Genomic DNA, 21,468 nt, shown 5'->3' with positions numbered 1-21,468 from the left:
AGAGGCTGTGACTCTGGCACACGCTGCTCGTTAACATATGTATAGAGTGCACAATGGGACTTTGAGGAGTTTTTTTTTCTGTGGCGTGTGTCAGCTCTCTGAGAGACTATTCAGACGAAAGCCTTTCTTCCTTGTAACACTGCCCACAGCTGCCACTTTGCTGAGGGTTGTTGTGTAGGTGGGGGGTGACATGACATTTGTCCCATTCCGTTTGCAGTCTGCACCAAAGTGATCTGATACAGAGATTAATATTATTCATCACAACAATGAATGCTCACTCACTCTTGTTTGCAGAATACAAATACTAACATCTGTTTGCAGAGTTTCGCCCACGATATAGACAGCCAATTCACTTTGCAGTGTATTCTGTGAAAGCGCTTTGAGACGTCTCAACAGCATGATAAGGCGCTATATCAAATGCAAGGATTATTATTATTAAATCACATCCTTTTACATATTCAATAATGCTAACAATAATACATGCAGCAGTAGTACTGTATCTGGAACTGCACAACAAGTTTAATGTTATCTCAATGTTCAGTGCTGCACTCTTGCTTAATTAGAATATTTTAAATACTGTATTGCATTTTTAGACACAGCATGAACATGTTTCTTTCTAACTTTTTTTAAATAAAAAAAGACCAAAACATTTAGTCGACTGTTAGATTTTTATGGCTGCAATCCATTTAGCCCTTGCTCACATGCTTCCTCACACGCATGAATGGCAATGGTATTTCTACCAAGTTTAACCCTAAACTTGTACATTTATTTTATAACACAACCTGAAACTTTGCAATAACATTAGAATTCTGCAGCTCAGAAAAAAAAGCGATTCCTTTGCAAAAGGCGCATTTTAACTTATAATTTTTCATTGATGCAAAATCTCTGCGAGCAAGTGCATGTGAGAACATTATTTGGCAAAATCATTTCTGCCTGCAAGTTTTATTTCATTGCATTTGCCTTTGTTCGGCAGTCCCGGAGCGCACAAACTTATTTGTGAAAGTTTCCACCTTGTGGCTGTAGATGATACAACATTTTGTTACCCAAAGTACAGAAAACTCCATAGTGTACTAAAGGGCACATTAGATAGCTTCAGTGTGAGTGCCCCTCAGTGGGCATAATGCAAACTGTCTTTATTCAGTGTTAGTATGTAAGCGGCACAATTACCTAAAACATCTTAACTCTTCTTTAGAGAAGGGAGTTTCTCTTAGCGTCCAGGTCAATAATTCCCTAGAAAAAGTTGGTCATTCACTTCATGGCTCTTTGTGGGACTAATTGGCTGCCGTGTTCTTCTACAAATGCACAGTCACTACATTTTACAGGACGTCCTGTAGACACCTCGATTATGTGATAAAGCGCTATGTCAAATGCAAGGATTACATTATAAAAATCTTGACTTTCTCAATAATAATTTGGAAACATTTTCCAGCAAGATTTGAATCTTAATTCTCAAAATAGAATGATTCAATATATTGACAATATGCAAATCATTTTGGAATACCATTCTCCAATACATACTATAAATCCACCATAATTGCTTTTCCATTTTTTCCATTTCTACGTTATTTGTTGTATGAAAAATGAATCACAAACAAAATACTTTTCACATTATTTCATTATTCCTTTTCGAAATGGTCCTTTTTCTTTATTTTAATTGTCTCTTTTAATATAAATAATACATGCATTTAATAAAGCACCTTATTGTGTGTTAAAGAAATGTGTTCAGTACAGTACATACAATCTGCATAAAGCAAATTGCTATTGTTTAGGATTATCTCCTTCCATCCCTAACCTATTTCACATGCTCTAATTGCATACCTAGCCTATCCCTCCTCTGCGTGCTCATAATATATGTAGTAGCAGCAAATCCAAAGGTTGATGTTGGCCTGGAAATGCTATTCCTTAAACACAATTTTTACTCTATCACAAGTTCCTGTCAAGTAAAATGATTCAGAGTTATTAGATATACAGATAGATAGAGAAGGATAGAGTTTGGACTGGTTGACTGTCTATTTTTACCTGGCCTTGTTACTTTGTTACTATATTTACTATGTAATGGTAATGGAGTCAGGTAGTTATATCGTGATACATTTTCCCCTTCAATCAGAACAGTTCAGCCTGGGCCGATGATAGTACGTACTGGAGACTACATGCAGTTTTCATTTCCCTCTTTCAAAACGTTGTTGTAGTGTAACAAATGCTACTAGATAAATTCCACAACACAACAGAAATATGAGGAAAGGATGGTCACTGAGGACTTTTTGCTCTTATAATAATTTTCACATCGGGAGAACATCTCAAAGCGCTTCACAGGATATACTGTAAAGCGGAGTGACAGTTTGTTTTGTGGATGAACGTGGCAGCCAATTTACACACAATGTCCCAATGTCGACAGCTATGAACAGGGAAGATTGAGGGGCAGATACTTAAAAGAGGTAACTAAGATCATAAACAATTTTAAATATTTAACGTTTTTCTTGAATGCATATTCACTGCACTTTACAGAACATACAAAACGCACAATCAATCTACTTTACAATGGATTCTGTGAAGTACTTTGAGACGTCTCAACGACATGATAAGGCGCTATATGAAGTGCAAGCATTATTATAACCTTTGTGAAGCACTTTGAGACACTTGATGTCATATTAAATGCTTATATTGATAATTATAGATAATTCAAGAACAATAGGATCATATTTTCAAAAAAGGACACCATAAGAGAAAAGGAAATGTTGGAGACTTTTTATGTAGTAAATAAGCATGCGGAATACCACAGCTCGGGGAACAAGGAACTAGACTGCGTTTCAAAAAAGGAACTAGACAACTTCCTGTCAAGTAAAATTATTCAGAGCTATTAGATATAGAGATAGATACAGAGAAGGAATCCTGTGGGAGGTTGGACTGATTGTCTGGTCTATTTTTATCTGACATTGTTACTTTGTTGATGCGTTACTACATCAGGCACTTTGATCATGATTCTTTTTCCTCTCCTTTCAGACAGAGAACTTTGCTTCATCATTTTCTCCTTCCGGTGACTAACCAGGAGCTAGCAACACTCACCCACTGAATGTAGAATACAGGAAGCAAGTTCAACAAAAACAACAACAAATTACACGTGTATAGCGCCTTTCACATCAGGAGGACGTCCCAAGGTGCTGAAGTTCAAGTTCAACCAGAATGCTATCCAGTCACCTTGACTTGTAGAGGCAATGGAGTGTGCGGCCCTTTACAGATGAGGACAGGTGAGGAGTCGGCTGAGACTCTTAACCCTCTGGTTGAATACAACAACAAACTACATTTGTACGGTGCCTTTCACATCGGGAGGATGTGTCAAGGCGCTGGCCAGTCAAAGATTTGGACCTGAGCTGGGGTTGGGATCAGGAGGGGTGGTAGGAGTTTGACCGAAAGCATAGTCGAAGAGGAGAGTCCTATTATTAATATTATTATTACGGATTGAGTGACCACATTCTTTTTTGAAGGGATTATAGCCAATACGCTAACATGTCCATTTGAAGAGAATTCAACATTTAACACTTGACTTTGCTGTCAGTGACACTGATTGCCGACCGGCCTGTGTCACAAACACTATGTGGAGGGGAGAGAAGGAGGAGGTAGTGAGGAATGGGTGTGTGGGGAGGGAGTGTGTGTGTGTGGTTGTGGGGGGTGGGGGGGAGGGTGCAGTGGTGGCAATGAAGGGAGATTCGCCTTAAAAGCTTAAAAATAAAAGTTTGAAACACCTTCACCTAGCGCAGGACCACAGAATCACTGAAAAATGCTTCATTTCCCTGTTTTTATCTTCACATATTTCCTTCCTCAATTCCTCAAATATGTTTTCCAGATTTGTTTTCAGCAAATTCCAATTTCACTTGCAAACCTGTTGTCACTACTAGCACAGCAACAAGCGGGTTGCGAATATTGCATTTTCAACCACAATGTGAGGTTTGTTATCCTTGAAGGCCCTGTGTTTTCTCTCAATTGAACAGAATTAGATAAACATGCTTTTTGTTACAATGTTATCTCCGTCAGCAGATTTAGTGCAGAAACCACAGGATCCAGTCCTACAACAAATCCTCCCAGGAAACGTATAATTTCAAAACCCACCAACACACAGTGATATTACACATGGATCAATCAGCCTGACTGTTCATTGTACTATCAGCAGAGCAGACATTCTGTCCCACAAACATATTGCTGTGTGTGGGCCTTGCTGCGGAACTGAAGACAAATGCCCTCGGGAATAAAGACAGGAAAAACACGTAGATTAAATAAATGTAAGTCAGAATAAATAGGGCTTGATGTTATCATTCTCAAGTTGCTAAATGCACCCTGAAAAGAGTCTTTATTTTAATACAGAGCACAATACATGTACAGTCATTTGTTCTATATTTTAAATTTTATTGATAAAGTTTCAACTTCAGATTCACATCTCCCAGAAACAAATGTGTACAGACAGTGTCAAAGTCTGATCAAATAATATGGCTCAAATGCATGCCAGAACAAGTTGCATACAATATATTTTATTCAGAAAATTAGGTGAAAAGCCAAGGACCATTGTGCAGTACAACACTGAGGGTAAAAAGGAGACGGCAGGAAAATAAGTGAGGCAAGAAGTAGTTAGAGTTTGGGTTTTAAAAGTATAATGATAATAATCCTTACATTTTGATTTAGTAATTTATAAGGTCATTGAGATGTCTCAAAGCACTTCACAGTATTTTACTGAGAAACACAGTGACTGAGTATTTGTAGGTGAGTGCGGCAGTCAACACCAACAAGAAATTACATTTGGATAGTGCCTTTAACATCAGGAGGATGTCCCAAGGCGCTGGATAGACAGGGATTTGGACCCGAGCAGGGGGTTGGGGTCAGGGTGGCTGGAGGGCAGGAAGGGTAGGGGTAGGAGGGTGGCCAAAGGCGCAGTCGAAGAGGAGGGTCTTGAGATGTGCCTTGGAGGAAGGAACTGTGGGATGGAGTTCCAAAGGCTGGAGACAGAGAAGCTGAAGGCCCGATTGCTGATGGTGGGGCAGGCTGAGAGAGTGAACAGGATTATATGGGATTAACAGGTCACAGAGGAAGGCGTATGGCCATGGAGGGCTTTGAAGGCGAGGACAAGGATTTTGAACTCTATTCTCTGGGGTATGGAAGCCAGTGGAGCCGGGCGAGGATGGGGGTGATATAGTCGTGGAGCCTGGTGCAGGAGAGGATACGAGCTGCAGAGTTCTGGATGATCTGCAGCTTGTGGAGGGAAGAGTTGGGAAGATCGACAAAGTAGGGAGTTGGTGTAGACAAACCTCGATGTGATAACAACAACAACAACAAGATTACATTTGTATAGCGCCTTTCACGTCGGGAGGATGTCCCAAGGCACTGGACAGTGTACAGCATTTCAGACCTGAGCTGGGGTCAGGGTGGGGGAAGGGAGAGGAGGGGAAGGGGGGTGGCCGATGGCATGGTCGAAGAGGAGGGTTTTGAAGCGGGACTTGAAGGAGGCTAAGGAGGGGGCGAGGCGGAGCGATTGGGGGATGGAACTCCAGAGGTTAGGGGCAGAGTGGCTGAAGGCTCTCCCACCAATGGTGGGGTGGATGGGTCAGGGGACATGGAGCAGGCCGGAGCCGGTTGAGCGGAGGGAACGGGTGGGTTGGTAGGGGGTTAGGAGGTCACAGAGTGAGGTGGGGCGAGGCCATGGAGGGCTTTGTATGTGAGGACCAGGATCTTGAACTGGATCCTCTGAAGGATAGGGAGCCAGTGGAGTCGGGCGAGAGTTTGGTGCGGGAGAGGACACGGGCTGCAGAGTTCTGGATTATCTGTGATAAATGTGTGGATGAGAATTTTGGCGGTGACAGAACCAGGTGATGTTTCGGAGGTGGGGGGAAAGCAAACCGAGTCATGGCTCGGATGTGGAGTAGAAAGGATAGTTGAGGGTCAAACAAGACATCAAGATTCCGGAGTGAGGTGGAGTGTGTATCCTTGGATGGTGATGCTGTCAGTGTGGAAGCACTGACGGGAGCCAATCAGGAGAGCCTCGGTCTTGTTGACATTCAATTGGAGAAAGTTAGCTCTCATCCAGGACTTGATGTCTAACAGACATTTTGGTAGGACAGAAAAGTGGTCCTGGAGTTGAGGGTGGAGGCAGAGAGATAGAGTTGGGTACCACCCGCATAAATGTGGAAGTTTATCCCATGTCTGCAGATGATTGCACCAGAAGGAGTATGTACATGTTGTAGAGTCGATTTGTGCACAGCAATGTTCCACAACCTGCCATGAATTGAGTGATCAGTTTTATTTGGGGATTAGCGAACACTCAGCAGATCGGGCAGCATCTATGGAGAAAGGAAAGTGAGTCATGGTTTCGGGTCCACAACTCTTCATTAGAACGTTCTGACGAAGGGTTGTGGACCCGAAACATTGACTCACTTTCCATTCTCCATAGATGCTGCCTGGCCTGCTGAGTGTTCCCAGCGTCTTCTGTTTCTGTTTTCAGATTTCCAACATCTGCAGTGTTTGGTGTTTTGTTTATTTGGGGATTGTTGGACAAGACACTGGGAGAAATGCCCTTCTCTTTCAAATAATGCCATGGGATTTTACGTGCCCTGAACTGGCAGACTGGGGCCTTGATTTAAAGTCTCCAGACTGTATGAGAAAGGGAAAACAAAGTCAGATAAGGAATTCCAGTCTTGAGGCCCTAAGAAAGAATGAGTCAGAGTTAAAGACAATCTGATGAGTTTTGATTACAACAATAAAGACACTGTGAGGGAGGAGGAAGAGTGGGTGGGATGATGTATTCGAAGTTTCGGAGGAACAAGAAAGGAGACTTTATTTTTGATCAGTCCGATGTCTGGCACTCTTAAGCACTCTTAATCCAGACTGAGAGTTACAAATATATTTGTCACCTTTGCATGGAAATTTCTCATTTCTTTGGAATACTGTGCACATACTCTCCCCGGAGAGACACACCTTGACACAACGTAATCCCAGAAAAGATTAAGCGCAGGTTGGCAAGAACCAAACCTTGGGGATCCCAGAGAGTGCGCTGGGGTACTGTTGGAGTTTTAACCATTAAAATTGCATCACTAGCTATTGAGAGACTGTCTGGTAAGCTAGCAGTTTGTTCAGTTAGGGCTCAAGATCCCTGGTGAGTCCACCAACAGCACACTATCATCTGCAAACAGACAAGGAGTGCAGACATAACTGGTAGCAAAACTAAAAGGGAGGTGAATAACCAATTTAGCTGGAGTATAGTTAATAATGATAATAAAAATCCTTGCATTTGATACAGCGCATTATCACGTCTTCTAGACGTCTCAAAGCTCTTCAAAGAATATACTGTAAAGTGAATTGACTGTATATTTTGTGGGCAAAACACAGCAGCTAATTGTGCACAGCAGTGTCCCACAAACAGTCATGGATTGAGTGACCAAATTGTTATTATTTTATTTACTATTTATTTGCTTTATTAAGGGATTATTACCCCAGGAAAAGCGATCTGCCTGTCGATGAACAACCAGGTTCCTACTTACTGTTAGGTAAATAAAAGGTATGTGGAGTAACGAAACTTGCCCAACGTTTTGCCTCTGTCAGTTAACTAGGACAAGCTCAACTTCTGTTTTCAAATATTGTGATTTGATCTTTAAAATGCACTTAAACAGGCAGACAGGACCTTGGTTTAACATCTCCTCTGAAGTACGGCACTTCCTAAATCTGGACTGCCTCCACTCATGGGTAACTAAATTACTAACTAGAATCATGCACCTGAATTATGAGAAAGGACTACAGTAGCTGGGATTGTTCACATTAAAGAAGATATTATTCACTTATCTAGTGAGATTGGGTAAACTGCCTGATAATTCTAACAAGAGAACACAAAGGAACACAATAGAGGACCCGGAATCGAACCCGGGCCCATTTGCTTGTGAGGCGGGTGCTCTAACCAATATGCTACAAGACTCCATGCAGGATTAAAATAAAAGTCCTTGCATTTGATAATGGCAATTATCACCTCTGACATGTCAAGTTTTGGATATGATTAGACGATAAGGACGTAAATATTGCAATAGCAATAATGGTGATTTAGAGGACAATCTTTCAACGTGTAACATATCGAGGTATAGATCTATCTGGCTTCACTCTCCAGTGCAGGTTGCGCGTCATACATACGTTCTTGGAAGTTTCTCTACGGGTTATTAATTAAATGATCTGGCTGGACTCCAACGTAGTACAGATCATACAACGTCTGCCAGAATGAGTAGATTTGATGAGTGAATGATCTTTTTGTTTTGTGTACAGTATATTACTTTTAATCTTAAAATTTTCAGTTTATTGAATTTGGCCTAAAATGTCATCCATCTGTTCTACCCCTTTCCCTCCCTTTAAAAAGTATCTATTTCAAGAGGCACACATGAAACTCCATGATCAAAAGGTTCAAAGCAGTAATTCTGGCTGAATCCTTTCTTTCCTCCCGTTTCTCCAGGAAATTTAGTTTTATTTATTCAAGTCCTCGTAACCAAAATGTATTGAATTAATTAGCCTATTTCCCCCTCATCAAATCTGGCAACAGACCATCTCTGTTGCATAAGTTCCTAAATTCGTGTGACACTTATGGGTTTGTAGGGACTAAAACAATCAAGGTAAGAATAAGGTAAGAATGCCTTTTTTTAAAGGCCCCCTATTGTCATACAGTAACTGATTCATGTCCCAACAACAGCAACACAGCCCTGCATTTATATGACACCCTTCATGGGGATAGAGTCTTGCATGGATTGACACCCAGCCTGAAAGCGAGGGGAGGTGACTGAAAGGACAGTACCTACAAAAATGCAACACTCTCCCCAACACTGCACTGGAGTATCAGCCTGGACTATATGGATTGGTATCATGGGGATCATTTACATCCACCCGAAGCACAGGGAGATGGGTCATCATCAGCTTTACATCTCATCTGACTGGACAACACTTCTGACAATGGATGTCAGCCTGACTGTAAGCCCCTGTATGGACATTTTGCTTCAATCCACAACAATTTGACTCAGAGGCAAGAGTGCTACCACCTGAGCCAGGTTTAAAGCAAATGAAAGCAGTCAAGGAAATGTCAGTCCATCCTGCCAGTAACAACATTGGAACAGTTCAGTTCAGGAGGCAAAATCAAGGCAAGCTTGAAATTTTTAAATAAAGCCTTAATTTGAAGCAGATTTTCTGTAAATTCTTTCAGGAACTGGGAAAGATTCTCCAGATAAAAGACAATTCTCCAGATAACACGAGTCATTCACTTCATGGCTGGTTGTGGGTCATTGCTGTGTCTTCCGCTGTCACGTTTGCCCACAAAATGCACTTCACTTCACAATGAAAATCCTGTGAAGCACTTTGAGATGTTTCAACGACACTATATCAAATGTAAGAATTACCCATTGTGTCCAGTGCTTCATGTGTGAAGTTGGACAGTTGGTGCCAACAAGCTGTTTGACTGTGGAAAACATTATAACCAATCCTGACCAAGCCCTGACTCAGTACCTGAACCTGCACGTTTCAGTCCAGGGTGACTAGATAGCAATCGAGCATGATTTTTCCTTCCAGCTCGTGCAGTGATGGATCAGCAACAATTTTGTTCAACAATGCAAGAGTATTTTTTTGAAGATCTGGTCCCTAGAACAGCCTCTTAACTTATTGTTTTACTTATGCTCTCCCTGGATGAGTCATGTTTGTTTTCTGATTGGCCAGGCTTTCCTTAGTAGTCTCTGGCACCCCCTGATGGCTGACTACAAAATAGACTGGCAACGACTTAGATGCAGCTCAACCAGGTGGATGAAGAATCGCGGACATAAAATAAAACTTGCCTGAGTTGCTCATTTAATAAAAGCTTTCTTGCATCAGAAAGCTGAATCTTCCATCAAATAATGGAAATTCTCTTCAACCGTGCCTTTAGCGCCCCTCTTGACTCTCTACCCCCTCCTCGCTCCCTCCCTTCCCTCCCCTCACCCTGACCATTTCCCCCCTTCTCGGGTCCCGACCCAACTGTCCAGCACCTTGGGACGTCCTCCTGACGTGAAAGGCGTTCTATAAATGCAATCTTGTTGTTGTTGTAATGGAATCTGAAAGAAAGGTAGATTTTGCAAATGGGCGATACCAAGCTTTCCTATTTATCAACTCAGATTTATAAATAATAATAATCATTACATACAGAACTTTATTACATTGTTGAAATGACTCAAAGTTCTTCACGTGAGTATTACTGTAACATGTAATAGCTGTGTATTTGTAGACAGCCAATTTGCACACTGCAACGACTCACAAATTTCTATGAAGTGAATAACCAATTTTATCTGGTGGTTTGTTGGCCAGGACACAGGGAAAAACTCCTGTCTCTTTTCAAGTGCTGCTGTGGGTTCGTTAATGTCCTCCTGAACAAGTAGATAGGACCTCAATTTACCAATTCATCCGAAGGACTGTCCGTCTGACAATGCAATGCTCCCCCAGTACTGCACTGGAGTATCAGTCTAGACTGACATGGAGTCCTGACGTGGAGTTTAAACCCTCAACCTCTGACTCAGAGGTGAGATGATTATGAATGGAGACAGGCTGATATTTGTAAGTTATCTATATTTGCTTGAAATAGATTATTGTATCAAAATTTCAATATTTCATAATAGATTCAGTAACATAAGAGTTTCAGGAAGTATAGAACACCACTCCATTTTCTGTTTCTACTGGGTTTTACTTTATTATTTTATTATGTTTTATAGAATTAACATTTGTATAGGTCATTGTGCATTTCAGTGTTTCTTCACAATTTAAACATACAAAATATGTCCACTTTGAAATTCTCTTCTGGTATATCCTGTAGGAGTCTTGTAGCTCAGTGGTTAGAGCACTCGCCTCGCAGGCGAAAGGCGTTATTCAAAGGTAATGTGTTGTTATTGTTGTTGTTGTTAAAGGTAGAGTTGAGTGTTTATGAAGATTAAAATTTTCTTAAGCAGAAATTATCCACAGTTTTCATCTGGTATGAAGTGTTCACTGTTGAACAGTTATAGTGTAATTCATCTGGGTGTATGTTGAATTCTGCACAAACCACATGTTTTATTCTAAACCCCAATTTGTGTAACATTGTGTAGTGAAGTTAATCGACTCTCAATAAAACTTCGGGGTATGAAGTTCACATCCAAAGCAAAACCAATGATATCTAACATGGCAGTGAATATAGATGCAGGATGAATGTGCAGCAGAACACATTTCAGGCTGCTGTATCTATTTTATGGTAATTAGGCAAAGACTTTTAGAATGACAGATGTATAACAGAATGTTTTGCTGCAAAAAATTGGCAGTATCACAGCTTCAGCTCATAGTCCAGTCTAGGCTGACACTGCAGTGGTAACGGTACTGGGTGGGGGTTAAGGGGGTGCATGTTTGAAAGTGTAATTCTTTGATTGAGATGTTAAAATGTTAATAATATTGTTCATCAGGTCGACATTAAAGTTAAGGAAGCCAACAAGCTTCAAGGTAAACAACAACAACAACACAATTACATTTGTATAGCGCCTTTCACGTCGGGAGGACTTCTCAAGGTGCTGGACAGATAGAGTTACGGACCTGAGCTGAGGGTCAGGGTGGGGGATGGTGGAGGGCAGGGGGGGGGGAAGCAGGGAGATCAAAAGCACGGTTGAAGAGGAGGGTCTTGAGGTGGGTCTTGAAGGTGGCGAGGGAGGGGGTGAGACAGAGGGACTGCGGGATGGAGTTCCAGAAATGGGTCATTGCTATTTGTGAGACCTTGCTGTGTGCAAATTGACTGCAGTTTGCTTACAAAAGCAGTCAATACACTTAGCAATAATTATTGTAAAATGTTTTGAGATGTTTCAATACAACAATGCATTTTAAAATGCAAGTAAGTTTATTTTTCCGTTCTCTCTCTTTTCCTTTCTGTCTGTCTGTTTAACCTAGCTGGCTTATCAAACATACCAGGAACTATAAGAGTACTCTGCATACAAAAGCATAAATTAAGAAACCAATATTCGAGCAGGGAATTTACAGAAAAAGGTTTCAAGTGGATACTTCCTTAAACGTGACATCAGTGCCTATAGATCATTAACTCAGTATGCATATAATCAGAAGGAATAATAGTCAGGACAGTGCAAGACTGTAAAATGTTAAAAANTGGTTTTAATTCTTTAATTCTATTGTTCTCTCATGGCACTGGACAGTCCAGGGTTTGTACACAGCAGAGGGGATACATGGTGCTGTTTTCTATAAAATAAAACTAGATTGTTTTATGGCTGTTTTGGGATGGGATGTAACACTAAGTTAGACGATCGCAGTGAGGGCTCAATTATGACTCCAATATAGTATACTATTGCATCCTATTATATAAATCCCAAGGCAAACATTACTATACTTTTAATGATCTGTACGCAATTGGCTGCACATTGTCTGTCACAATTTACCAGTAGGTGGCACTAGTACACTTAAAATTAAGGTAATGTATTTTACTGAAGAACTGCATAAGTAACAATGGAGAAGGGAGTAAAACTGGGGGGAGGTATATCGTTTTATTTCTTTAAAATTTGAATTATTGGCTGTCATGTCAGCCTGTCGCAATCAGTGCACTCTTGCCTCGGAGTCAGAAGGTTGTGAGTTAAGCTCCATGCCAGAATTTTGAACTCACTCAATACAGTACTAGGGGATCGCTGCATTGTCAGAGTTGCTATCTTTTGGACGAGTTGTTAAAATGAAGTCCTGTTTATCTGTTCAGCTAGATGTTAAAGATCCCATCGCACAATTTGAAAAAAGAGAAAGGAATTTCTCCTGGTGTCCCGGATAACGATCTTCCAGATAAAATTGATCATTTGCTTCAAGGCTGTTTGTGGGACATTGCTGTGTGCAAATGGGCTGCCGCAGTCACACATGAGTTCATAGACACTACACTTTACAGTAAATCCTTGGAGATGTTTCAACAATACGATAAGATGCCATATCAAATGCAAAGGCTATTTATCTCAGAATAAACTGCAAGGCTTCCCTCCACTCATTACTTGAGCCCCTCCAATCCAGTTTCCATCCTTGCCCACAGCACTAGTCAAAGTCCTCGTTAATTGTACGAGTTCATATTTAATTTGAGAATGCTTTATATTTTCTGTAAGTCACAAGCCAGCAATTTGCACCGCTCAAAAATTTTAAAAATTGACTACTATTAATTGTTTTGTGGGTGGACCTTGAATCTGGGGTTCCCAAACTTTGTGAGATGAATGGCAGACTAATGGAGGAAGGCACATGGGTCATAAAATTGAAGGCATTGACATTGTATTGAAAGTATTCCTGTGGGCAGCGTCAGTCCAGTTATGATTGGTTTCAGGTCACCATGGCAAAACTCAGCAATCTTATTCATAATCTTATTTTGTTAAATAAAATATTAAGAATTATAGTATTAATGGTAAATTAGTAGCGTGAATGGGATTTACCCACACCTTTGGATGGAAGTTTCTCTGACTAGCAAGGTGCAACAGTGAGGAGGAAATTGTTGGAGTTGTACTGGACATTGGGTTGGCCAATTGAGAGTCTTGTTTTGCGTTCTCCTTTACAAGAAGGATATTGAGTTACAAAGATGCTGTGTCGATTCACTAGGTTAGTACCAGGTACAAGAGAATACGAAAATAAGATGGGTATTTTGTTTTTTCGCCCACTGAAGCAGGGGAGATACAATATCTTAGTCTAAGATTCTAAAGGGAAACAGTTGTTTATTTAGTTGCTGAATCAATGACCAAGGAGCTACTCTTGAATCTGGATTTACCAAGCTTTGTGGGATGAAGATTTCTATGTTGGATGCACAGTTAAGTGACATTTATTTGTGCAGTGTCAGTCCTGTTCTATCTTTCTGCCTCCACCCTCAACTCCAGGACCACTGCTGTCCTGACAGACTGTCTGTCAGACATCAAGTCCTGGATAAGGGCAAACTTCCTACAGTTGAATGTGAACAAGACTGAGGTCCTCCAGATTGGCTCACGCCAGCGTCTCAGCACCTCAGGCTCTGGCAGCATCAACCTCCATGGTTGCACACTTCAACTCACCAAACCAGTCAGGAACCCAGGTGTCTTGTTCGACCCTCACCTCCTTAAAATCGCCACTACCTCACCCCTCAGGCTGCTGAAGCTCTTGTTCACGCCTTCATCACCTCCAGGCTCAACAATCAAACCCCCTGCTTGTCAGCCTTCCCAACTCCTCCCTCCACAGGCTGCAGATAATCCAAAACTCTGCAGCCCGTGTCCTCTCCCACACCAAACTCCATGACCCCATCTCCCCCATTCTCGCCTGACTCCATTGGCTCCCTATCCTTCAGAGAATCCAGTTCAAGATCCTGGACCTCACCTACAAAGCCCTCCATGGCCTTGCTCCACCCTACCTCTGCGACCTCCTACCCCCTACCAAACTGCCCGTTCCCTCTGCCCCCACCCTCTGGAACTTCATACTGCAGCCCCTCCGCCTTTCCCTCTCCCTTGCCTCCTTCAAGACCAGTCTCAAGACCCTCCTCTTCGACACACTGCCTTCGATCACCCTCCTTCCCCCCTGCCCACCCTCCCCAATCCTGACACCCAGCTTGGGTCTGAAACACTGACTGACCAGCAGCTTAGGATGTCCTCCCAATGTAATATAATTTTGTTGTTGTTGTAGGTTTGGGGTGTGTTTCCAGAGGTTCCACTGCCTCCCTTTTTGCAGAACAGATTGATTTCAAGATCTCACCAATCACTTAATTCCCTGGCACCTTCCTCCCTCTCCAACCTCTCCCCACCCCCTTTACCCAGATGGCTCTGGCTTCCTACATGTCCCTCGACACCTCTGCTCCATCAGCAACCATGCTTTTAGCCACTACACCCTGAAGGTATGGAACTCTCTGCTTCAAGCCCTCTGCCTTGCCCATCTTCAGATCACACCTGAAGACCTTTCGCTTCAACTGTGCTCACAGTCACCTCCCCTCTTGCCAGCTTGACATGAAGCTCAGCCACTGATAAGTGCTCTGAGATGCTGTCCTGCACGAAGGATGCTATATCCTCAAGCCACTGGGGCGGAGAGCGCCAGCGGTATGGAAAGTGAAGAGGAAAGTCTTCAGATGGAATTTGAAGATGGGCAACTAGGAGTATAATCAACATAGAATGTATAAATAATAATACCTGCAATTTGATACAGCACCTCATTACATTGTCAAAACATCTCAAAGGACTTCATAGGATTTTACTGTAAAGTGTAGTGACTGTATTTGCAGGCCAATTTGCACACAATGAGGCCTGAAGTGATTGATCCATTTTATATCTGGAGGATTGCTTAGCAGGACACCAGGAGAAACACCTTTTCTTTTCAAATAGCGTCATTTCTACCTCAAAACAGCAGATGGCAACTTGGTGTAACATCTCAATCAAAGGACGGTATCTACAACCATGCAGCACTCTACCAGCATTGCACTGGAGTGTCAGCCACTATATGCATTCCAATTCGAGATAATAATAATAATAATCCTTGCATTTGATATAGCGCTTTGAGACGTCTAGAAGACGTGAAATATACAGAATATGCTGTACAGTGAATTGACTGTATATTTGTGGGCGAAACTTGTAGGACTTGTACAACTGAGTCAGGTTGACATCTTTGGATGTTTCGGTGACACTGATTAAAATTTACAGAAGCTGTTGCTTGTTGCTCAGTGACGTTTGCCAATGAGTACTGTAGTTACTGGATTAAGCAGCAGAGGGCAGTCGTGTTGCTTTAGTATTTTGTGCATTTTTTAGATTTTATTTTTCCTGATTTGTGATTTAAAAAAAAACAGAGCAAATTTTGGTTTGTGTAAAAATCAATTGGGTTGAATTGGATTTAATTTTGCGTCAAAAAGATGTTCAATTTTATGGAATCTGCTAAGTAACATTTAAGGACAAGGCAAATTATTATTAGATTTAGGATGAGGCAAATTTGTCATGAAATGTTGCAAATGTACCCCCAAATATACCTGCAAAGCAAAGAAATAGTGGTAAGTGTGTACTATATGCTGGTTGGGCTACAATTGGAGTATTTTGTCTAGTTTGGGGTTCACATTCAGATCAGTCAAACGAAAACCTCATGTTGGTGGAAATTACTGTATGTTTGAGAGCACTGTATGTTTCCAGGTCAGTGGTTCAGGATCAGTTTACACGGCTGATCTGAAGCTTCTGCCACCATAAAAAAAAGAACTTTAATGTTATAGCACTTTTCCAAGTCAAACCATCAAATCAGGTATCAACCTGGTTCAGCTGTTGGCTTTCCTCTGAGTCAGAAGGTTGTGGGTTCAAGCCCACGTTGGAACTTTGAACTCATATAGTAAAGGCTGACACTCCATTGCACTGCTGGGGGAGTGGGCGTTGCTGCACTGTTGGAGGTACCGTCCCTTAGATGTGATGTTAAACCGAGGTGCTGGACATTAAAGATCTTTGAAAAGAAAAGATTCTCCCAGTGTCCTGGCCAATGTCAGACATTACTGTGTGCAAATTGGCTGCTGTGTTTCCCTACATAATACAAAGTCACTACTCTTTACACCAGAAATCCTTCTGATGTGAAAGAATATCACATGTGAGGAGTCTCTCCTTTGTAGTCTCTAGCTCTTCCTGTGGCTAACTACAAAAGCACTGGAACCAACCTAGATACGACCAACCAGGTGAATGGAGAGTAAAACTTGCCTGAGTTGCAAATGGGGGAAACCATTTTCTAATTAGCAACTCATATTTATAAATAACAATAATAATCATTGCATGAGGTGTTTTATCACATTGTTGAAATGTCTCAAATTCATTCATATGATTATTACTGTAAAGTGTAGTGACTGTGCATTTGTTGGCAGCCAATTTGTGCGCAGCAATGCCTCTCAAACTTCCCTGAAATGAATGATCAATTTTGTGTGTATGTGTGTGGGGGGGGGGGGGGGGGAGGGCGTCGGGGGGATTGTTGGCTGTGACACAGGGAGAAACTTCTGTCTCTTTTTAAATACTGCTATAGGATCTTTAACAACCACCTGAAAAAGTAGACAGGTCCTTGGTTTAACACTTCATCTAAATGATGGCACATCTGATAATGCCATGCTCTCCCAGCACTGCACTGGAGCGTTAGCCTAGATTGCAAGTTCAAAGTCCTGACATGAGGCTTGAACCCACAACCTCTGACCCGGAAGTGAAACCGCTATCGACAGAGCTGGTGGCTGCCCTCTGTGTCGGTGGCAAAGAATGATAACTCTCCCTGTGCCGCAGCACAGAGTTCCGCTGCCCAATAATAATAATACTAATCCTTGCATTTGATATAGCACCTTATCACGTCTTCTAGACGTCTCAAAGCTCTTCACAGAATATACTGTAAAGTGAATTGACTGTATATTTGTGGGCGAAACACGGCAGCCATTTGTGCACAGCAGTGTCCCACAAACAGTTGTGGATTGAAGTGACCAATTTATTATTGTTTTTTTTTCTTGAGGGATAATTATTAGGCATGTGGAGTAAAGTTTCGCCCTGCTGGGAATTGAACCCAGGTCTCTCGCTTGCGAGGCAAGTGCTCTCACCACTGAATGTGTGCTGGTGGCACAGAGTGCCAGTGGGCCCAAGGTGGTTTGGTACTCAGTGCAATGATGGTACTATTGCCAGTGCCCCCTGTGCTAGTGGCAGAGTTGCGGTGGCAGAGTGGGTAAATCCTACAGGATTCCTTCTCTGTTTCTATCTCCATGTGCATTCATGGAAGGTGATGCTGTCAGTGCCTGAGGTGTGGAGGCGCTGACAGGAGCCAATCAGGAGAGCCTCGGTCTTGTTGACATTCAACTGTAGAAAGTTAGCTCTCATCCAGGACTTGATGTCTGATAGGCATTCTGTTAGGGCAGCAGTGGTCCTGTAGTCGAGGGTGGCGGCAGAGAGATATTGTTGGGTGTCATCCAAATAGGCAGGTCTTCAAGTGGGATTTAAAGATAGATAGGGGAATAAAGTGGTGGGATTGAGGCAGGGAGTCTCAGAGGTTAAGGGTGTAGTGACGGAAGGCACAGCCTCTACTGATGGGTGAGGGAACGTGCAGTAGGCCTACACCAGCAGAGCAAAGGGAATGGGCAAAGGAGTGAGGTACGAGCAAGTCAGAATTAGTGTTGAAGGTGGAGAGAACAGTAAGTCTACCAGCACAACACAAAACAGCTGGTAGCAGTTGGTAATAGTCTGAAAGCTTAGCCATCTCGCAAGGTTTGAAAGTTTGACAAAGATTCGTCTTTATTCTGTTCTCAGCACATTGCTCTGCTATGCAAAGTGGCCGGCTTTGTGTGACAGGGAGATAAAGAATGGACTTTCACTGTACAAGGCATTGGAGAACTGTGAAACTTTTCATCAAATTAAATTGCACTAAATTGTATGTAATTTGCAAGCTTCCTGTCTGTGTTACAAAGATATCTACTGATTGTACGGAATTCTCAGGTGAGAAAAAATCCATTCGACTTTCTTCACACTGCACCATTCCTACCTTTTAACACTTTCCAGTTTGCTCAAAAGTTGGTAAAAATCTCAGCATTTTGGTGGAAAATTTTGGCCTATATTACTTGTGTGTGTTTTTTTAACTGCTTCATTCAATGGAGCTTAAAATCCACGATTTTAATCAAGAAAACATAATTGTTTCTGTTGTGAAAAGCTAGATCACTCAGTATTAAGGAGCACGGTACTATAAGTTAACAATAATAACCTTTACATTTGATATAGCACTTTTCACGTCAGGGGAACGTCCCAAAGCGTTTCACAGGATACACTGTAAACTGCAGTGATTCCGTGTCTTGTAGGCGAATGTGGCAGCAAATTTGCAAATAGCAACGTCTCACAAACAGCCATTAAATAAATGACCAATTTTATCTGGGGGATTGATGGCCAAGACAACAGGTAAAGTACTTTTCTTTTTAAATGGTGTTATGCGATCTTTAAAGTCCACCTGAACAGGCAGACAAATCCTATTTTTAGGATTATTATTGTTATTCACGCCTCTTTTTTTCCACTTGCATTTGTTGGGTTGATAATGTGTGTGGGATTGTGGAGTGCAGCAGGACCAAAAGGATGAGATGAAAATCATTGGGAAATCACATTTGATACACTGTCAGACACCTTATAATATGAAGAAAATGAAAGGAATGCACGGTAACCATGAGTTGTTCAGTGAAGCCATGGCATCATGTGCTTCACTGCAAAGCTTGGTTTGAAGGTTTATGAATTAAACACATTGCAGGAAAGCAGCAAAAACATCTTGTTTTGTCAAAAGTAAAAAAGTGAATCTTTTAACTCTGTAGAAAATAATAATAATAATAATCATTGCATTTGATATAGGGCCTTATCACATTGTTGAGACATCTCAAAGCGCTTCACAGAATATATTGTAAAGTGAACTGACTGTATATTTGTGGGCGAAACGGGGCAGTCAATTGTGCACAGCAGCGTCCCACAAACAGTCATGGATTGAGTGACCCAATATTTTTTTAAGGGATTATTAATCCCCAGAAAGCGATCCGCCAATCACCCAACAATCGGGTTCCTACATAACGCTAGACAAACAGAGACAATGTAAACACAGTAAACAGAGGAACCTTGCCTAATGTTTCGCCCCATCCGGTAATCGAACCAGGCTCCTCTCATTTGTGAGGCAAGTGCTCTAACCACTATGTTACAGGACTCTACAAAATCTGACCCACGTTAGGAAAACATTTTTTATATAATATTATCTCTGTACTGAATGTAGCTGGGTGTAACTTCTCCCAAGATACGAGACAGTGAGTGGGGCTGAATGTCACTGGGGTCTTGTATTGCCCAGGCATGCCTTCTGACGCAGCCAACATCCAGAGTTCTGTGGTAAAGAGTTCACAACATGTCAGAGCTTGTCTGTGCTTCCTAACAGTTCAGGCACATATGCAGACTCTGGTCATATACATTATGTGAATGCCCTCTAAAATAATGGGGAACAAATTAAAGAAATAGCAAACATTACATAAATGTGATCCAGAGGACACAAGATATCCTGTGCTATTATATCTATATGATGTACTATTGCATCTGTACCACTTGCTATTTATCTAAACCACATGCTATTGTATCTATGTGAAGTACTATTGCTTCTAAATCTTGTGCTATTGCATCCATACCATGTGCTATTTAATCTATGACCATGCTATGTAAACTATATCCTGCTCCATTGCAGCCCATAGGATGGCATGCAGTCTTGGTGGTCTTTAAGAACATTGACAAGTGTGGAAGTAAAATAGTTTAAACTGGTTTAAGTTCCTGATGGAGTGTCTTATCAATATCGCTGGTAGGCGATGTGTGGGTCAACAAGGACACAAAATTCTCCCTAACTTGGATTGAACTTTCAATTGATGCACAAATAGAATTTATAAATGTTTGTCTACAAAGTACACAGTCACTGCACTTCACAGCAAATCCAGTGTGGTGCTTTGAGACATCCTCCCCACCTGAAAGGCTCTATATAAAATGCAAAGATAGCTATTTAGGATTAAATGATTTTATGACCACACTGTCTGAAGTAAGAGCAACTCTTGCCCTATGCTGAGCCACACTATAGGTGCTCACATCCAGCTCACGTAATGTGTGAGTTGGATATTTTATTTTAAGTAAAGGGGCTGATATATCACCAGAAACATCTGTGAGTCTGTCAATCATTAAAGGGGTAACTTTTTCCAACAGGTTGGTCTGTACCCTGCACAAGTCTGATTTGTTTATTTAGCGTACAGAGTATATGAAGACTGAATGGCACAATTCCTTTGACAGCTCTCTATTCATTACTTCACATACCAGGGTGCCTCGAGACCCCCTCAATCTATAAACTCATTAAAGCTCAGTAATCACCAGAATATAATTGGTTGTTGTTGTTTTTGCATTTGGTGCACAATACAGCAACTCACACATTAACCTTCGGATCAACCACCAACACACTACACTATCGAACAAGAAAATGAACAGTACTGTAATTGGGTTAATTATAACCCCGGGCCCATCTTTTCATGCAAGTCACTGGTAACTGTTTGCAACAAAATGAGTTATTTTTGTACTTTAGAGTAACAGCCAGTTTTGCTTTGTTGGAGTGTGGCTTTCTTACAAACTAATTATTGCAGATATTATCAATGTGTTAAAATCATTGAAAAGCCATTGGATCCTTAAAATAATTACTGGATCTTTGAAAGAATTTAGTTTATTTGGGGCTTTTGTCTGCCAGGTGAATCTTCTATGAATCTTCCCAACCGATTGATCTGGGGTCCCCAAGCCTTAGCTCTTGCCAACCTGCGCCTAATACTTGCTGGAATTAGGTAAGCAGGACGTGTCCCTCTGGGGAGAGAGTGTGCATTCCATTCCAACAAACTATCGCTGGGATTTCCATGTGTAAGTGGGATGCATGGAAATCTCAGCTTGGTTTGGATACTATTAAGCATGGGGATGGTTTTCCATGGGTTTCAGACACCCAGCTGAT

Source organism: Callorhinchus milii, unplaced genomic scaffold (assembly GCF_018977255.1).
Source record: "Callorhinchus milii isolate IMCB2004 unplaced genomic scaffold, IMCB_Cmil_1.0 Scaffold32, whole genome shotgun sequence".
Classification (NCBI taxonomy): domain Eukaryota; kingdom Metazoa; phylum Chordata; class Chondrichthyes; order Chimaeriformes; family Callorhinchidae; genus Callorhinchus; species Callorhinchus milii.
Note: the sequence above shows the minus strand (reverse complement) of the source record.